Here is an 18,271-nt window from a genome sequence, read left to right as displayed (position 1 = left end):
AACCCAAGCAAACTGCAGTCACACACAGGTATGGTGGGTCTTGCTAAAGGAATGCTACTTGTGACACAAAGAGGAGACAGACCAAATGCCTGCTTAATTTTGTTCCTTTTGTTTGTTTGTTTTTGAGACAGGGTTTTACGTTGTCCAGGCTGGCCTTGAATTTGCTATGTAGTCAAAGATGACTTTGAGCTCTTAATCCCTCCTGCCTCTACCTCCCTAAGCACTGGGACTATAGCTAGGCAGCGCAATGTCCATACATGTATATTTTAAGGCAAGATTAGACAGTGATGTTTATCACTTAGCACAGCAATAAACACAGGAAGGCTCTGGCCACCAAAATTGCCAAGAGATGAGAGTTAGAACTCAAAGGGAGCTTGGGGGCTCTGTCAGGGCTCAGGGTCATGACCTAGTGGATACTCCCAGGATACATGCCTTAGAAGCCTTTGCTTGTGTGTGTGTGTGTGTGTGTGTGTGTGTGTGTGTGTAAACATACCACTTGTTTTTTTGGATTCTGCTCTTATTTGAGGAACTGTCTGCTGAAGGCCCTGTGCCAAGAGGTTGGTCACCAGCCTGTGACACTATTTAGAAGATGGGAGTGTGTGTTTGAAGGGGACAGTGGGACAGACCCTGGTCCTTCCTCTTTCTCTCTCTCACTTTTCTTTTTTTTTTTTTAAAAGATTTATTTATTTATTTATTTATTTATTTATTTATTTATTTATTATATGTAAGTACACTGTAGCTATCTTCAGATGCACCAGAAGAGGTCATCAGATCTCATTACGGGTGGTTGTGAGCCACCATGTGGTTGCTAGGATTTGAACTTCGGACCTTCGGAAGAGCAGTCGGGTGCTCTTACCCACTGAGCCATCTCACCAGCCCCTCTCTCACTTTTCTTAATGTGTAGGAGTGTTTTGCCTACCTGTGTCCATGTCCCACATGCAAGCCTAGTGCCTGAGGAGTTCAAAAGACATCATCAGACCCCCCTGGAACTAGATGGTTACTGATGGTTGTGAGCCACCATGTGGGTGCTGGGCACTGACTCCAGGTCCTCTGCAAGAGCAACAAGTGCTCTTAACCTCTGAGCCATCTCTCCTGTCCCTTCCTCTTTCTCTTTGCTTCCCAGAAAGGATGACAGGAGAAACTCCCCCCACCACATGATCCCACCACCATATTCTGCCCCAGCAGCTCCAAAAGCAACAAAGGCAACCAGCTGTGCACTGAGACCCCCAAAACTGTGAGCCAGAACAAGCCATTATTCTTTAAAATTATTTTAAATTACCTTTTCTTTTATATGTGTGTGGGGGGACATGCTAAAGCACATGTGTGTAAATGTGTGAAAAGCAGAGGTTAACTACATCCTTTCCTCCCACCATATAGGTTCCAGGAGTCAAATTCAAGTACCAGGCTTGGCAGCAGGTAAAATGCCCTTCCCCACAAAGCCATCTTACCAGCCCAGCCTTTCCCGTTTTACAGCTGATTATCTCTGGCGCTTTATCACATCGATGCAAAGCTATTTATATAGCTTCAACATTTTCATAGTCACTTGATTTTTTTCCCCTTGAGCTTCAGTCTTGTGTAGCCCAACCTGGCCTCACCGTGCGGCTGAAGATGACTTGGAGCTCCTGGTTTTCCTGGATTCCCACCTCGGGAGCTCTGGGATGACCGACGTGTACCACCGAGCCCGGCCATATCCACCTGATTGTTAACCAGGCTGTTACTCCTGGCAGCAGCTCTACTTTCTAAAAGTGCAGCGTGAACAGTAAAGTGCGGGGATACCAGGCAAATTGTCCTCTTTCAGTGAAACAGACCTAAGTTTGGGCACAAGACAAAGGGCAAAGGGCCAGGCTGGTGCAATAAGAGAGTGGGCACTGAGCCTATCTCTGCCTGTCTGGCCTCTGCTTCACACAGTGGATCAGCACCGGGTGCAAATTGCAGTTTTGTAAATTGATTTCATTCCCAGTGCACCAGGGAGCCTGTCACACAAAGAAACCCCAGAGCAAATTCATTTATTAATTGATTCAGCAAATATTTATCGAGTGCTTGTTTTATTCACAGAGCTGTGAACCCCTTTGGAACCGAAGAATTTATGTCACAGAGTGAGTGAATTCCCTCTCATTGGCCACGAAGGCCTGTGCTTCCAGACACTGACACTTTGAATGGCATTTGTTGTTGTCTTTCTTCCTGTTTCAAAGGTGGCACATGTTCATTGTGGAGTATTTTCAAAGGAGGAAAAAAACAAAGTGGAGAAAATAAAATCAATGTATGCATCAACCACATCATTTACAAATGTGTATTCATGCGTCTGTGTACGCACATGTGTATGTGTGCTCACACATATGTGGGGTCCAGAGGCGAATGTTGACTACCTTCCTCAATGGATTCCCACTGTATTTCTTGAGTCTTAGTGAAGTGTTTGCTGCCATGGTTTATTTCAGTACAAGTGGAGTGACAGGGATAACTTGAGTTTAATCCTTAGCACCCACATTAAATGTGTGTGTGTGTGTGTGTGTGTGTGTGTGTGTGTGTGTGTGTAAACTTAGGCTCAGTGCTGAACGCCTATAGTCAGAGCACTGGGGATACAGACACAGGATCCCGGGGCTGGCTAGCCAGCTAGTCTAGATGCATTGGTAAGCTCTAGGTTCAACAGGAGGCCTCGTCTCAAAAATAAGGTGGAAGGTGATGGAAGAAGACACCTGATAGCCACCTCTGGTCTACACACACACACTCACACACATACACACACACTCACACATACATACACAGATATACACATATATATATACTCATACACACATACACACTCATACACATACACATATACACACACATATACACACACACTCACATACATACACACACACATATACATACATATACACACACATACCTACATACACACATACATACATACATGCTCACTCACACAACATACATACACACTCACACACATATACATGCACACATACATACTCATACACACACACTCACACACATACACATATATACACACACATATACATACATATACACACACATACCTACATATACACATACATACATACTCACACACACATACATACACACTCACACACATATACATATATACATACATACATACATACATACACACATATACACACATACATATACACACAGTCACCTACAAACACACTCACACACATAAACACACACACATACACCAAATGAATAATTTAAAAACCAGTCACAAGAAATCAAGAACCATGTGACACCATGAGTATATGTTCCCTAGAGCCTCTGGTTCATAGGAAGTAGCATGGTGGGTTCCAGGGCATGGGAGACAATGGAGAGTTAGTGCTTAACAGGGACAGAGCTCCAGTTTGGGAGGTTGGGGTGGCTACGGGTTTCTTTGTGCTTCACACGGGTGAGCCATGCAGTTAAAAAGGTGAAATAGAAATTTTATGGAACCTCATCCCAGCTTAAACAATTTTATTTATTTAATAATTTATTTTACAAACACCTCATGTTGAAGTCAATTTTTTCTTGCAAATAGTGTTCCCAGATTGGGACTTTATGTGGCCTTGAAAACTATTTCAATCCTTAGCGGCCCACTGGTCTCTGCTGGATCACGGCACCCTGCACCAGTGACAGCCAGTTCTTCAAGCCGGATTCTTACCTTGCTCCTCCCCCACACATGAAGTAGGCAGACAAGTAGGCAAGGGTTGAACAGGTGAGGGCTGTTAGTGACCACAGGGAGGTGAAGACCCAACAGAGAAACAGGCCCGCAGTGGGATGCTGAACAAGAGGGACACCGAGGGTTACAGCTCTGAGTTTAGGAAAAAACCTGTGGCCAACCAGATTAGAAGCAGAAGCAGCCAACCCCAGAGGCTGGCCCACTGGAAGCAGGAGACGCCTCTGGAGGAGCAGGAGGAACCCACCTCTGACAGGTAGTCTACAAAGTCTGACAGGATGCTGTGCACAGGGTTTATATAGACCCAGGTTGAGCCCTGATTGGCTAGATGCACACAAATGAGGAAAAAATAAGGGCCAATCAGTGGAGAGTTTGCCAAAACTAAGGCACATCCCCCACCCCAAGGGCTCTGCCCCCTTTCCCCTCCCCATCAGTTCGCAGCAGAAGAGAGAAAGGCTGAGGGGTGGGGTGAGGCCGAACCTGAGGTTTTTGCTGGTTCAGATGCTGCTCTGATCACAGCTGTGGTCCTTCATACTATTAGGCTGGGACCCCTGCTCTCCCCTGCACACGCTGGGAAGCCTGTCTGCCCTCCTTCCACCAACCCCACCCACTCAGAGAAAATTTCCCCGTCTGCTTGGAGAAAACTCCGGGCTAACATGTCACCACTCCTGGTCTCCCCATTTCCAGCAACTCACCCAAGAGTACCTGCTGAGGGGCTCAGTTTTTGACCATGTATGGACACAATTCCAGCTCCTAGCTGGTACGTCATCATACTCACCTAAACTCTATAAAAGCCCCTTGCTTTAACCTGAACCTGTGACCTCACTGACCTCCACTTGTGAGATTGGTGAACCTACCCGAGAGCTGTTGCGTAATAATAAACCTGCCTTTATGTCTAATCTGGCCAATATCTGTGTCACTTAGGGAGAAAAAGTGCCTATCACGTGCCACCATCACGTACCACAGTCCTGGCCTGAGGACAGTGGCCTGAGGTATGCTGACCAGTGTAGCAGTGACTGGAGAAAACTACAAGCTCTCTGAAAAGGGTTTTCCCCAACGCACGGGTTTCTCACACAGTTGGTGGCATGTCAGAAGCCAGCCTGGATCCCAGTACCCTGTGTGGCCTGTACTGCCCCCATAGAAACTTCAGGTTCCCTCTGGGAATGTCAAGTCATATTCTGAGCCTTTTTATCACCCTTGGGTGCAGAGGATATTAAAGTCTGAAGGTGTAGGGAGGGTCCCCTCTGAACTGCTGTGCCCTGACCACCTGTCAGAACCTGCTGCTCTTACAGTGTTGAAAATACCACTCAAGGGTCTTCTACTGCATTCTAATACTACACAGCCTTCCCTTGTGTGAACACAAAGAAAGATGATTTAAGCCCCCCACCTCGTGGTTGTTTTAAACTTTTGCTATTATAATTGTCCCTACAGGGAACAGACGCATAGCTAAATCTTTACTTGCTTAATTACTACCTTGGAATAAATTACTAGGTCTGGAATTGATGGTTCAAAAGACACAAGCATGTAAAAGCTTTTTGATACATATTGCCAAATTGACCTAGCAAAAATGTACTAAAACCTGCCTTCAGCCCTGAAGCAAGAGCCACGCCCCCTTCCCTGCACATGGCCCAAAACACCTCCCAAGCCCTCACACCCCCAACATCCCACCCCACCACACACACACACACATACACACACACACACACACACACACACACACCGCCCTCAGCTTGGGCTTTTCCTCACCTGCCAATCACACAGTTGTTCTTAAGCACCTTGTGGTTGTGCTAGGAATGTTCTGGGTTTATTAGCCACTCATGGCTTCAAGTCTTTTGTCAGAGTTCTTTGTCCATCTCCCTGTGGAGGGGGGTGGGGGGCTCCTCTCCTCTCCTCTCCTCTCCATAATGGCCTACAGAGTGCTGAGAAGTACCTGCCTTCCTGAAGCGGGGGGCCCAGCTGCAATCCGTACCCTCTCTGGTTGCTATGCAGATGTGCCAGTGGAGGGGACCAGTCTCCATGGCCACAGATGCCCGGGTCTCCATGAGGAGCTAGCAGGGAGAGGTTGCCATGGTGATGCTACCCAAGCAGGGCCTGGCTCCCCGCCCACCATGCAAGGCTTTGAGGGCTGTGGGGAGGAAACAAGGGGTTCCGCAGCCGTGTGCCCCGCAGAGCCCAGCCTGAGAAGCCAGCGGCTTAGACTATTCCATCTTGAACATGGAGATGCATGATAAGATGAGAGAAGAAGCTACCCATCCCAAAACTTAAAAGTCATGTCCCTCGGCCAGATCCGAGAGCCCTCAAGGCGCTAAATGAACGCTTTGTGAGTAAAATCGGGATTATCTTGTGATTGGCACAGTCACGGTGCGTTATTTGTGTGAAGTGTGTTTAAAGAACCGGCTTGTTAGAGTAACATTCAAAACACACACCCGTTCTTTAAAAGCGTGCCTTTGAGTTGTAATTGCCAGGATTCTCAAAAACAATGAGCGGGAAGTGTCAGCCCTTTTGGAGACAACCTGTCCCTCATTTTACAGATGAGTTGTACCCCAAAATCCACGTGATGAATTACACACACACACACACACACACACACACACACACACCTCGCTTAAAGATAGATTTTAAGGAGAACATGAAGTTAAAATGATTCTTTGGGGTGGTCCCAAGCCACTGGCTGGTGTCCTTGTGAAGAGGAGGGAGGACATAGACACCTATGGGGAGACAGTGTCTACCAGAAAAGCAAGTTGGCCTCAGAAGAAGCCAACCGTGACTTCCCTAAGCTCACCTCCCAAACACTCTGAGCTGTCCCTCTTATGCAGAGGGCAGCTCACTCCATGCTCTGCTTATTTCTTTGAAGAAACTGACTTAGTTTTGTTCCACCTTCCTAAGAGGCTGAAGGGACGATGTCACCACTCCTCAAATAGCCACAGCTCAGACTATCTTTGGCAGGCCTGAGTTCTGAGTTCTTCCTGCCTGAGGTTAGGGATATTCATATCTTTTTTTAGCTCATCCATGACCTCACATTCTCCCAACCCCTCCCTTGCACCAGGCACTGGGCAAAGTGCTGGGATGACAGAGTATGCAGGGAAGACAAGCGCCCGCCCTTCCCATAGTGCTAGCATCTCAGGTGCTCCCCAGGCAGCAGGGAACCGATAGGACAGGTCCTGAAGGACAGGGTGTAGCCAGGGAGAAGAGAGGGGAGCATCTGAGGCAGAAACCAGAGAGCCAGGAGCAGGCAGGGGGAAGGCTGTGGGCAGAAGGAGCCATGAGTGGCTGTTCCCAGGGGGTGCCCATGAGACCCTGCTACAGTTCTGTATGGAGGGGTAAGGGTACAGGGGCAATAAGGATGGTGTCTTAAGTTGTCCCCAAGTATACTGTGCTGAGGGTCCCCTCTGGTCCCCTTGTCTACAGCAAGCATTGGTAGAATGCAAGTGAAATTTAGAGAGAAAACTAAATTAGAGTCTCAGTTTTGAATCAGCAGGGTATGGGGCCTCAAGGATGCTGTGTTGTAGGGGCACTGTTATACATCCCTGACTCCTGCTTCAGGGCCAAGAGCAGCTGATCCTGCTGAAGGTGATAGGAGTGTTGATGGCTGCTACTGGGTACTTAGGAAGGGGCTTCAACCAACGCTGGCCACCCTACTGGTTCACATTCCTCTCAGGGAGGAGGAGGCATCAGAAGGAGCCTGCCCTGGCTGGTTTGGGGCTCACAGATCTAGAATTAGGGACAGATCTGCAGGAACACTCAGGGGAGTCCCTGGGGATCGACTGCTCACCTCTACATCCCACCCCCACCCCCCTAAATAACCTCTTGCTGGCAGTTCCACTCTGCAGCCTCTTTTTCCCCTGGAAACTGGCTCCAGGCATGTTTGTCCTAATCAGCCCCTACAGATACACAACAGGTATTCAGCCTTCAGCATCCTAAGGATGGAGAGACTGTATCTGCAGAATGGACAAGGGTAAATGGGTTAAGTGCTCGACTCATATTGCTTTTCCCCTTGCCGGACCTTGCCAAGCTCCATCTTACCATTTCCCACAAAGCTCTGGCCAGGCCCTGGCAGAATGAGCTCAACCGACAGCTCCACCCTGGTTTCACTTCGCTGGCTGCCACTTCCACTCAAAATGCTGTCTCACACCCGCATCACTGGCCCATCTCCAGGAGGATATCCTAGACGCCAACCCCACTACAAAGATTTAGGTGCCCGTAAAGTGTTTCAAAAGTGCCTTCGGAGAAAGCAATTGGGAGTGGGAAGCACAAGGCTGCCAGTGAAGAAGAAGGCCCTCCCTGTGTCCCTGCTCCACACACCAGGCACATCTTTCCCATCCCCCACCCCATCCCATGTTGCCCAACACCTAGGCTCCCCTGTGGCTGTCTGCTCTGTAGGAAAAACTTACTGAAGAACTAGGAAGGGATACCCTGAGGTGGTGGCCAGGTCTGTGGGCATCCTGGCCAGATTAGAGGCATTACCCTGTCACTCTGGATCAAAAGTGCTGGCCCCCCTCCTCTTCCTCTTCACAGCCTCCAATCCCAGGAAAACTGCTTGCAGCTCTGTGGTCCTCTGTACCACCCTCTCCAACCCCAGCAATCCATCCCAACACTGTCCACCTCAGAGCCAGATGATCAGCACTTGGCTTCCCCCGGGGGAGGCCCATGGTCTGGGCTCACTCAGAGTATCAGGAACTTGTTCCCTTGGAGAAAGGTCCATCAGGGACACTTGATTCCATTCTGACACAGCTGAAGTTCACATTCAAACAACCATGAGATTAATCCCTCTAGGTGTGGTAAACTTTAGACAGACTCCTGAGGGTCCTGCCATGGGGGCTTCCCCACCAGTTGTCGGAGGCTGACTGGAACAAAGACTTGAATCTGTCTCATTATATGTCACGCTTGGGAGAATAAACTGTCAAGACACTGGACGTCTGCACACTGACTCCCCCCCCCCCCCCACTCCCTGCCAGTTTCACACAGGCCTGTGGTAACCCCAAGCTTGGGGCTGGCTCACATTTCTTTGTCCTGACAGACATCAGCATGGAGCTGACAAAAGGTGGAGAACACACACTTGTTTTCTGTGGGTTCACAAGTGCAGGCCCTCTCCAGGGTGAGACTACTCACAGAGAGCAAGAGAAGCTGTAAGTCCCGGCAGCCTTAAAGTCAAACCTCAGCTGCCACCCTGCCAGCAGGGGCTGGGTATTCCACAGCCGAACAAACCACAAAAGCTTCAGCAAGGCTGTGGGCAGGAAGGAGCCAAACCCTTTCTGACTAGTACAGAGATTCCGTGCCCCTCCGTTCTCTCTAGAAAATTTTCAGGGCCACTCTTACATATTAGGTGTCAGGCATCCTCTGTAACCACGGGCCTGGCACTCAGCCCTTCTGCCTCCCAGTGTAAAATGGAGTCGCTGTTCCCTCCTCGCTGCTGTGTGCTTGCTTCAGTGTAGAGTGAGCTGAAACACTCCAAGGACTCGGCACAGAGCTTGGCACGCAGCAAGTGCTAAATGAGTCTGGTTATTCTTAGATCCTGGGGCTGTTCTGCTGGTGAGGTAGAGAACTAAGAAGTCACTGAGCAATAAGATCACCCAGAGAGGAATGAGTACCACCAACCAAACAAGGTAGTCATGAGGAGCACAGGGCAGGAGGGGCGCTCCTATGCACAGCCAGAATAGACCTGAGTCCAGACTGTTGGCTTGGATCACCGTGGAGCAGGAGAACATCAGAGAGGAGACTTGAGCCCCAGAAGAAAGTCATGGCGATGGAGAACCAAAGTTGTCTCTATCCCATTCCAGGGAGCACTGGCCCTCCTCTGCCTGGTACTGGCTTCCAGAGAAGGCAAGCCCAAGTCTGGAGGGAGAGATGAAGCAAAAAAAAACAAACAACAACAAAAAACAAACAAAAACAACAACAAAAAAAAAACAAAACAAAACAAACAAACCCTCCACACCTTCTGCGCCTGCTCTCCCCTGAATGTGCTCCCAAACCAGCCTGGATCTGAGGGTCTAAGGCCTTATACTCTAAGGCCAACCAGATGATACCCCGTGGTCCACACCCATGTTGTCATCTTTGTCTTCACTTCCAAATGAGGTTCATGAAAGCCCACAGAGGCTCCACGGCTAGTGGGAGCAGCTTCTGTGGAAAGGGTAAGCATGCCTGAGGACTCGGGTCCTCAGCGAGCCTCTGCCTACCTGGGAAGACAAAATGGGGAAGGGTTTACACAGAAGACAGAGCAGCAGATAGATAAGGGGTCTGCTGAGCTGACATGGGATTTCCACAATGCCCCTCCCCCACTTCTCTGTGTTCCCCTCCCCCTCCCCTCAGGAAACCACCCTTTTTTTTTTTTTTTTTTGTCTGAGAGGCTGCCACTGACTAGAGTCCCCAGTTGCTAGGTGATGAGAACTCAGTCTGGCAGGCAGAGTATGGAGAAGGGCAGGGGCTGGTGGGCTTGAGTGCACCCCCCCACATGTTTCCACAACCCTTCAGACAGCTGGGCACACAGACCCACAGGCCCAGTGGCAGGCAGAAGCAGACAATGGTAGTCGCAGGCAGGCGCTGGGCCCCGACAGCACACTCACACCACCAGAGTACACCCAAACAATCCAAGGCTTCTGTATATAAACACCCCTCACTACCCAGACAGACACAGCAGGAAGACAGGAGGCTTGGATTCACACAAACACAGGCACAGGTGCACCCCAGATGCCTGCTGCTCTGCAGAGGAGGGAGGGGCCGCACCAGGCTTTACTAGAGATCAAAAGGACCCCCCACCCAGGGTAGGTACAATGGGACACCCAAGGAGAACCACATCCTCTCCCTAAGAATGCTCCCCACCCCATCCATCCCTACCTCCCACATCATCTAGAAGACTAGAGGCCATCTTCAGTCCAGAGCTAAACCAGGTTTTGTGCTTCACTTTATCTCCTTTGCTGGGGACACTGAAAATGCACCCCCCCCCTCGGCATTTGCTACACAGATCAGACTAGCCTCATACTAATAGATCTGCCTACCTGTCTCCCAAGTGCTGGAATTAAAGACATGCACCACGGTACCCAGCAAGTGACCCTAGGACTTTTACAGAGGAGACAGGCACATGTATCCCAAGAGACCCTGACCTGGATGCATTTGATAAGAAGAAACTGAAGTAGTGATGGGGGTCATCCAAAGGCTGAGGAAGAAATGTGAGTTAGGTGCTTTCCTCCTTGCCTTGAACAACTACCTGACAGGTAGCAGGTTAAGGAAGGGTGTATTGTGGCTCACAGTCTGAGGGTGCAGCCCATCACAGTGGGAAATCCTGGCAACAGGAACATGAAGCCCCTGCTTACAGTGCACCCACAGTTGGGAAGCGGAGAGATGACCCTCTGGGGCTCAGCTCATCCTCTCCTTTTAAGTGGGCCCTGGCACACAGGGCGGGCTCTCCCTCCCCAGCTGACCGCTGGGAATACCTCAACGACTGCTCTGAAGTGTGTTCCCATGGTGATCTAAATCCAGTCACAGGGAAGGAAGATTAACCATCACAGGGAGCCACAGTGGCTGCTGCCCAGGGACAGGATGCTCAGCAGGGAATTCAGTCCCTGGGAAGGCTTGTGAGCAGGGAGTGTCATGATTTCTCTTGGGGAGGCAGGTCTAGAAAGGAAACCTGGGTGTAGAAGACCACAACCTTGCAACAGGCTGAACCAGGGATGGCCTTGGAGACTAAAAAAGGAACAGATGTACAATTTGGCAGGAATAAGACCAGGTCCTAGGCATGGTGGGGTGTCTCCCATTCCAGGAATAAATCCAAGCGCCTGGCCCTCTCCTTAAGTGAGCATACCAGTTGACACAATAGTGCCAACAGCATGAAGCTAAGATCCATTGTCACCCTCAGAGGCCACAGGTGGCAGCTCTTGCCCTTTGACATGCACTGTGGTTTGTGCTCTGTAGGAGCAAGGGGAAGATGGGAGCCATAGACCAGTTAGGGACTGACATAGTTGAGCACTCAGAGCTTCCAGGGCAAGCCAGCACCCAGCATATGCAAAACACCTCTGCCTGCTCAGGTGTGATAGCCCATAGTGGCTCGAGACTCTCAATTCCCCATGTAGACCCAGCCACAGCAATTATACTACAAGAACATTCTAGAAACTTTACACCTACCACGGGGCATGAGAACAGAAATTTAGAACTTCTACTGTGTATCTCCCCCCCAAAAAAATAAATTGGCATATGAGAGCATACAAAAGTCCAATCTCCTCATCAGGCAACCCTGTCCCTTCACGGGGCCACGCGACAGATTCGAGCTGGCCTCTCCCAGGCTCATCCTCCTTCACATGGCCTGTAAGTGGATTTGTGGATTATCATCTCTGGATTTAATTAAACTAACCCTAACAAAATGCACAAGTGGCTTAAGAATTGTCGTCCTGTTCAGGAAGCAGGGCTGGAGATAAGGGAGACAAATGCTTAGTGAAAGATTCGGCATCAGCCCTGCGCTTCATGGGTCCCCTGTGCTTCATATACACGGATGCCGACGGACCTGAAGATCCTCCCCTCCCCCGGGGGACAGCGATGTTTTATATCCTTATGTGGGACAAACTAAGTAGTGAGAGGCATGCATGTTACCCTCCAAGGAACCCCTGGGCACACTTCTTCCCCAGGGCTGCCACAACTGCAGGTTTTTTGGGAGGTCAAACCATTATAGTGAGTTTGTATTGCAGCAGAGATGAAAGTGCAGTAAAAAATGTTAAGCATCTTGGGCTTTTAAACTATTTTGGAAATAGTTGTGAGCTTATTACTGAAGAATCTCTCCCTCTCTGTCCTCTCTCTCTCTCTCTCTCTCTCTCTCTCTCTCTCTCTCTCTCTCTCCCTCTCCCCCCCCCCAAAGTTCAATCCTTGAAAAGCCCTCCCCTAGCTCCCCCTAGTGGCAACGTGTCACATAACCAAGGTGCGCTGAAATAGATAAGAAATGGATACTGCTAGGTGATGTAGTAGTGTTGACGGTGTCATGAATGCCTGAGCGGACACAAGAGGAATCTGCTTCACCCCAGTGGTTTCTCAAAGCCCACAAGTCAGTGCAGAAATGAGATACCACCACCAAGTCACCAAACTCAAGGAGTTCCCTAAAGAAACCAGCAGTCCTCTTTCAAAATCAGAGGTGTGATAGGCAAGGAAAGACTGAAGAACAGTGCCTGGCAGGTCAGCGGAGACCTGGGCATCACCATTCCTGTTGAGCTACCCCAGCTTGCTCCTTGCCTCACCCATGGACACCAATGAGAACCTCAAAGCCTCAGCTGACTGTGTTGTGCCTCAGGCAATATAGGAGCCTGGCTTATTCCCCAGAAATCAGAAGAACACAGGTGGAAAACAGAGTATCTCATCACCCGTGAACAGGGATGCTGTGGCTTGGTTCTAGACTCCAGAACAGTGCAGACCTTTAATTTACGATGAGGTTGTTTCTGCCAGCTGTCAAACAAGCTGGAGTTTGACTTGTAACTAAGCTAAAGGCAAGCTTGGGTCAAGAGACAAGACAGAGGCCTGTCTGGATGGCCTGGACCACAGAGTCTGAAAAGCCTGGTGCAGTCAGCATAAGGCTCTGAGGTCTCTGTAGTGCCCATGGCTGGGGCAGGAGGCAAGCTAGGGCAGCTAAGCAGGAATGGGGATGTCCAAGTGATAAGGGAGGAGGGAGACAGATGAGCATCAGTGAGCCCTATGAGGAGACAGTTGGCTATGAGAGCATCTCTCCCCTGGAGAGCAAAAGTTAGGCCTCAGAGGGGCTCTCTTGGGAGACAATATCTGTCACGGGGCACAGATCCACCTCCTCAGGAGGTTGGCTCAGAGGACTGTGCATACACTCCCACGGGAGCTAACACAGCAGGGACGGGAGCCAGGGGCCCCGCTTGAATCATCAGCATGTTCTGAGCCTCCTGCTTCCTGTTTAATGAATGAAGGAGACAGACTGGGGGAGGTGGGGACACTGACTGGATGCAGCCCAAGCCTTAGTCCCTTTCTCCACAGCACAGGCTCCTCCAAGTCTCTGATAGAGATGGGTTAAGTGTTAAGATGGGATAAGATGAGTTAAGCAGTGGTACTCTGGTCCTGGGCTCCCGGTCCACCCGCTCCCTGCTGGGTCCGGCTCCAGGTTAATAATGTCAGTGGCCCAGATCCGGTGGGGACCAGCAGGAGAAGGGCTCTACTATAGTTACCTCTGCTGTGAGCCACTCCTGACTTCCCAGCATTAAACAGCTTCCTCTGAGCTCAGCTCTGAGGGACAGCACTTCACACAGAGCCCAGCAGGGTAGCTCACCTCCACAGGTCTGAAGCTGGGGGAGAAAAGGGGGGGGGGTAGGAAAGCTGAGGGCTGATGGTGACTGCAGCCACTAAGGATTAAGAGTCACTTGGAGCTTCTTTGTCACAAGCATCACTGAGGGCTGGGCTAGGATGCAAGTTGTGTGGCTGGCTACATGTGACCTTTCTGCACGGCCTGGAGTTAGAGTGTGCGGTAGGTTCCCGCCGGGCTGCTACAAAGAAGGCAAAATCTGACTCCCACCTCTAAGCAGCATTCTGTCCAAGTTGTGGGAATCAGAAAGGTTGGCCCAGATCCAAATATGAGGCTAACCCCTGACAGGGGCAGGAAGCCATTGCCATGGATCCTGTGCACTGGTGCATGTTCTGACCCACTTTAGGAAATGCCTCTTTCTGCAGGGTTCTTCTGGCCCTGTGTCTATACCCAGGTTCACATAAGGATCTTCCTTCTGGCTCTGGATCGCCTCTGTAGCCACCGCCATTGCAGTGTTAATCCAGCCCACAACTTTGTCTACTGGTCTCCATTTCCCCGCCTGACACTGCGCGTGGCACAGTGACCCACAAGAGAGACTCAGCTCCTGGTCTGCCACGTCTTTTGGAGCAAACCATCTTGTATGAGGTTCTGACCTCAGGAGCAGCTTATGTCATCCATGGGGAATGGGGAGGTAACTCCTCTGACCCCCTCTGCCTCAGGCCTGCACCCCAATCCTCTACATACCCCCAGCCTTCACCAACTTGGTCAGTATCCTGCCCTGGGCTGACACTCCACTCTGACATCCTCTGGGTCCTCTTTTTCCCTGAGCGCAGACCTGGGGACTTTAGTCCTGTGACCCTGATCATTCCACTGAAGGACCAGCTTCCTGAAATGTCTCAGAGATGGAGCCAACACCTGCCAGCTGCTTATCACCCTGCCCTCTTATGTCACAGGTCCAGGCAAGAATACAGCCCTATCCCTGCAGGAGTTCACATCCCAGGAGACTCATAGTGGCTGGAAGAAGGGGGGACCATGGGGTGAAATACAGGTGATGGAAGCAGGGAGGAGACAGGGCTGGGATCAGGTGGCCCCTGATCAGCTGCCCTCCCTGCAGAGCTGTCCCCTGTAGGGAGGGGCATGTCCCATCCAGGCATCTCTCTGCAGCTGGAATGCTGGCCCTGCTTATCTGATCGGGGCTCCTGAGAAACTCCCATAGGTGCTGTGTAATTACGACTTCCCTGGTGGTTAACTCTGAGTCAAGTTAGCCAGGTTAAACCAATACTCAAGCTGAGGTCAAAAGTCAGTCCTAGAAGTTCCTTCAAGGGTGTTTTCTAGACAAGGTTCATATTTAAATCAATGGACTTTGAGGAATCAATGGATTGGAGTCTACTGATCCATCAAGTCAGTCTCACTTGATCCATCAAGGCCAGAAGAGTGCAGAGGCTGATCTCTCCTGCAGGAAGAAAGGCTTCAGGATGCTCTCAGATTTGAACAGCTAGGTACCTCTTTCCAGCTGCCCAGCCCAGCTCTAAGGTGCTTGACCTCTGCATGCCTAGGGGCCAGTTCTGCAATCTGTCTCTCTCCCCTTTTCCCTCATGGCTCTGTTGATTTCCTTCTCGGGAGACCAGCTTCTCTAAGGAGCTATCATCTACACAGACTTGAATGACATGAGCCAGGGACACTGACACGCAGACACCTGGGACATGGGTTCAACTGAGGACCTGAGAGCAACTAGCCACTTACTGCCATCCTGCATGGCTGGGAAGTTGGAGACCCTAGCAGAATACAGAGGTGGGGATGGCTGTAGGGCCAACTATGCAGGCCTTGTAAGAGAAGATGAACTGTTCTGAGGAGTGAGGTGGACCGTGGGGGCTGGAGATCCAAGAGGGAGTGATGCTGTGGCCTTTGTTTGCAGTGACAACCACAGCTAATAAGTCTGGGGTATGGGTGATTAGATTCTGAATATGTTTTGGATGTCGAATCTAAAGGCCAGGAATCTAAAGGCTGTGAGCTCTAAAGCAACGAGAGGGATCAGGTGGGCTGAGGGTGTGGTCAGAGTTTAAAGAGCTCCAGAGATTCCTATCCCAGTGGCATGGCAGGAGATGGGCAGTCACTACTGTCCCCTAGGCAGGGTAGAATTTGGTAACACATGAGAGTACAGGAACCATCTTTATCCCAGCCACCCTGAGGCCTATAGGTGTAGACACCTGTGCTCTAGACAAAGACCAGAGTAGCCCCTGGCCCAGTGAGCAAGGACCCTGCAAAGAGAGCGAGACCAGAGCCAAGCCAGTCACCGAACAGAGCCCGGGGAACTCAGGCAAGCTAAAGAGAGAAGACACAAAATAATTAGTGAGCAGAGTGTAATTAAGTGCTAAATTGTGTGTTTCAGACTGGCTGAGCTGCGGGAGTGTGGGATGGGGGAGTCACACCACACAGGAGTGGCTGAGGAAGGGCGACACTTAGAGAGGGTGTGCCACAGAGAGACAGGTTTCCCAGGTGTGCGAGCAATGGGAAGGAGTGAGGCAAATTACAGTGGAGGGGACGGGGGGGGGGGGGTGCTAAGGAAAGAAGCCCCAGAGCAGTGGAGGAGGAACACAGTCCATGAGCCAGGAACCCCCGACATCCTGTGCTATAACTTAGGGACAAACTGTGCTTGTACTCAGGGACAAGAGTGGCATTCAGCTGTGTTCAGATCCAGGGCAGGGTCTGAAACTGGGAACACCAGGCAGGCAGGCAGGCAGGCAGGCAGGCAGGCAGGCAGGCAGTAAGGGAGACCTGGGTGTACAGGTACACAACTGCTTTTGATCCCCTAGTCTGGCCCTGCCATAAGGCCCTTAGTGTAAATCCTATCCACTCTTATCTCATACGTCATCCAATGGGAGTATCAGGCTTCCTGGTGGCATTGGTTGGTCGAGACTCAAGGGTCCTTCAAGACAGGGTGATCTCACTGAGACTCTCAGAAGTCAGGAGTGCTAAGAAAGGACCCTGTGGGACTCTATGCTCTAGAAAGGCAAAAATGGAGGCCTCAAAGTCCAACAACACTCAAACATTTGGAGTTCATACCTGGGGCAGGAGAGGGCCTAGCTGAGAGGTAAGCCTGGTTGAAAGGCAAGCCAGAAGGGCCAGGCTCCAACAGGGCCTGGCAGGGCCTGGCAGGGCACTGAGGCCAATGACTGGGAAGGAATCAGTGTGCAGGAAGCCCCCCTCTTCAGTTCTCTGTTTGCAGTGTGGCTTAGCACACACTGCCTGTTAAACAAATGTTATGACAGGACTACTCGAGCACCCAGAGACAGCAGTGACACTCGGCTGTCACCAAGGGTGGCCTGCAATGGGGCTCTCTTCTCTAGCCAAAGCCTCCAAGGTTCACACATGGGCAGAAGGGAAACAGTATTGCAGGATCCTTCTGTCTCTCCAGGCATGGTCCTGTCCATCAGCAAGGATTGATGCCGGCCCTGTCCTGGGGCCTAGGACACAGCAGCTGCCTGGCTGCAAACGATACCTAAGTGCCACAGGCTGACCAGACAGAAACAAGTCCAACTCACACAGGACCCATGTAAAGACAGAGCATAAAGCCTCAAGGTAAGGAGATGAGATGGTCAGATAGCAATCTGGGGCAGACTTCAGGGTGGAGACCTGAACAGAGTGAAGGAACCACATAGGGATATGGAGGAAGAATATCTAAGCACTGAACAGCATGAGCAAAGTTCCTGAGGCCAAACGATGCTGGATGGTTAAAGAAGTGGTGGAGGGAGAATGAGCACAGGGAGCCAACTTCATTAGGCAGCTAGGCCTCTGCACACGCACCACGGGGCCATTGGAGGGGATGGAGCAGGAGGGACCAGATCTGAGGCTAGAGAGAACAGGACCTCTCTGGGTGCTGGGAGGAAGAGGGGTGAGCAAGAGCAGAAACAGAGAGGCTAGATATTAGGGTATGGCTGGTTCTACACAGGAAGCTGTCACAGGGTGGGGGTCAGTGTGTCTAGTGTGGCCTTGACAGGACCTCTTTACAGAGGAAATGCGGGGTGTGAGGGCCTTCCACAGGCATCCAAAGAGTGCCAAGCCTCCTCATTCATTCATTCATTCATTCATCCTCCACTCGTGTCCCTTTCCTTTGGGGGAGGGGTATGAGGAGGAAGTGATGGCAGACACAAAGATGTGGGTACAGCATCGCTTGTCAGAGTGAATAGATTACCCTTTTATCGATAGCATAACGAACAAACGCATCACTCAGAGTCTTTTAGAACAAAGGACGCAGCTCTGAGACTGGGAGAGACTTCTGCCCAGCAGACCTTTGTTCTCTAGAACAAACACTGCCCAGCCCTGTGCAGGCCCCTGGGGATGTGGAGACTCAACAGGCCCAGCCCAGCCCA

General features: G+C 50.6%; 1 long non-coding RNA gene across 1 annotated transcript; it reads right to left on the bottom strand.

Annotated features, from left to right (window-relative positions):
* Positions 1-2,028: 2,028 nt before the first annotated feature.
* Positions 2,029-8,588, bottom strand: Gm36354. The gene is made up of 2 exons (XR_377844.2): positions 5,601-8,588; positions 2,029-2,181 (listed from the first exon to the last, which is right to left on the bottom strand). It is a non-coding gene; the product is annotated as a predicted gene, 36354 (long non-coding RNA).
* Positions 8,589-18,271: the final 9,683 nt, after the last annotated feature.

The sequence above is a fragment of the Mus musculus genome, chromosome 6 (assembly GCF_000001635.26).
Source record: "Mus musculus strain C57BL/6J chromosome 6, GRCm38.p6 C57BL/6J".
In the NCBI taxonomy this organism is placed as follows: Eukaryota; Metazoa; Chordata; class Mammalia; order Rodentia; family Muridae; genus Mus; species Mus musculus.
The sequence above is the reverse complement of the archived record's forward strand: the minus strand, read 5'-3'. Positions and strand labels throughout refer to the sequence as shown.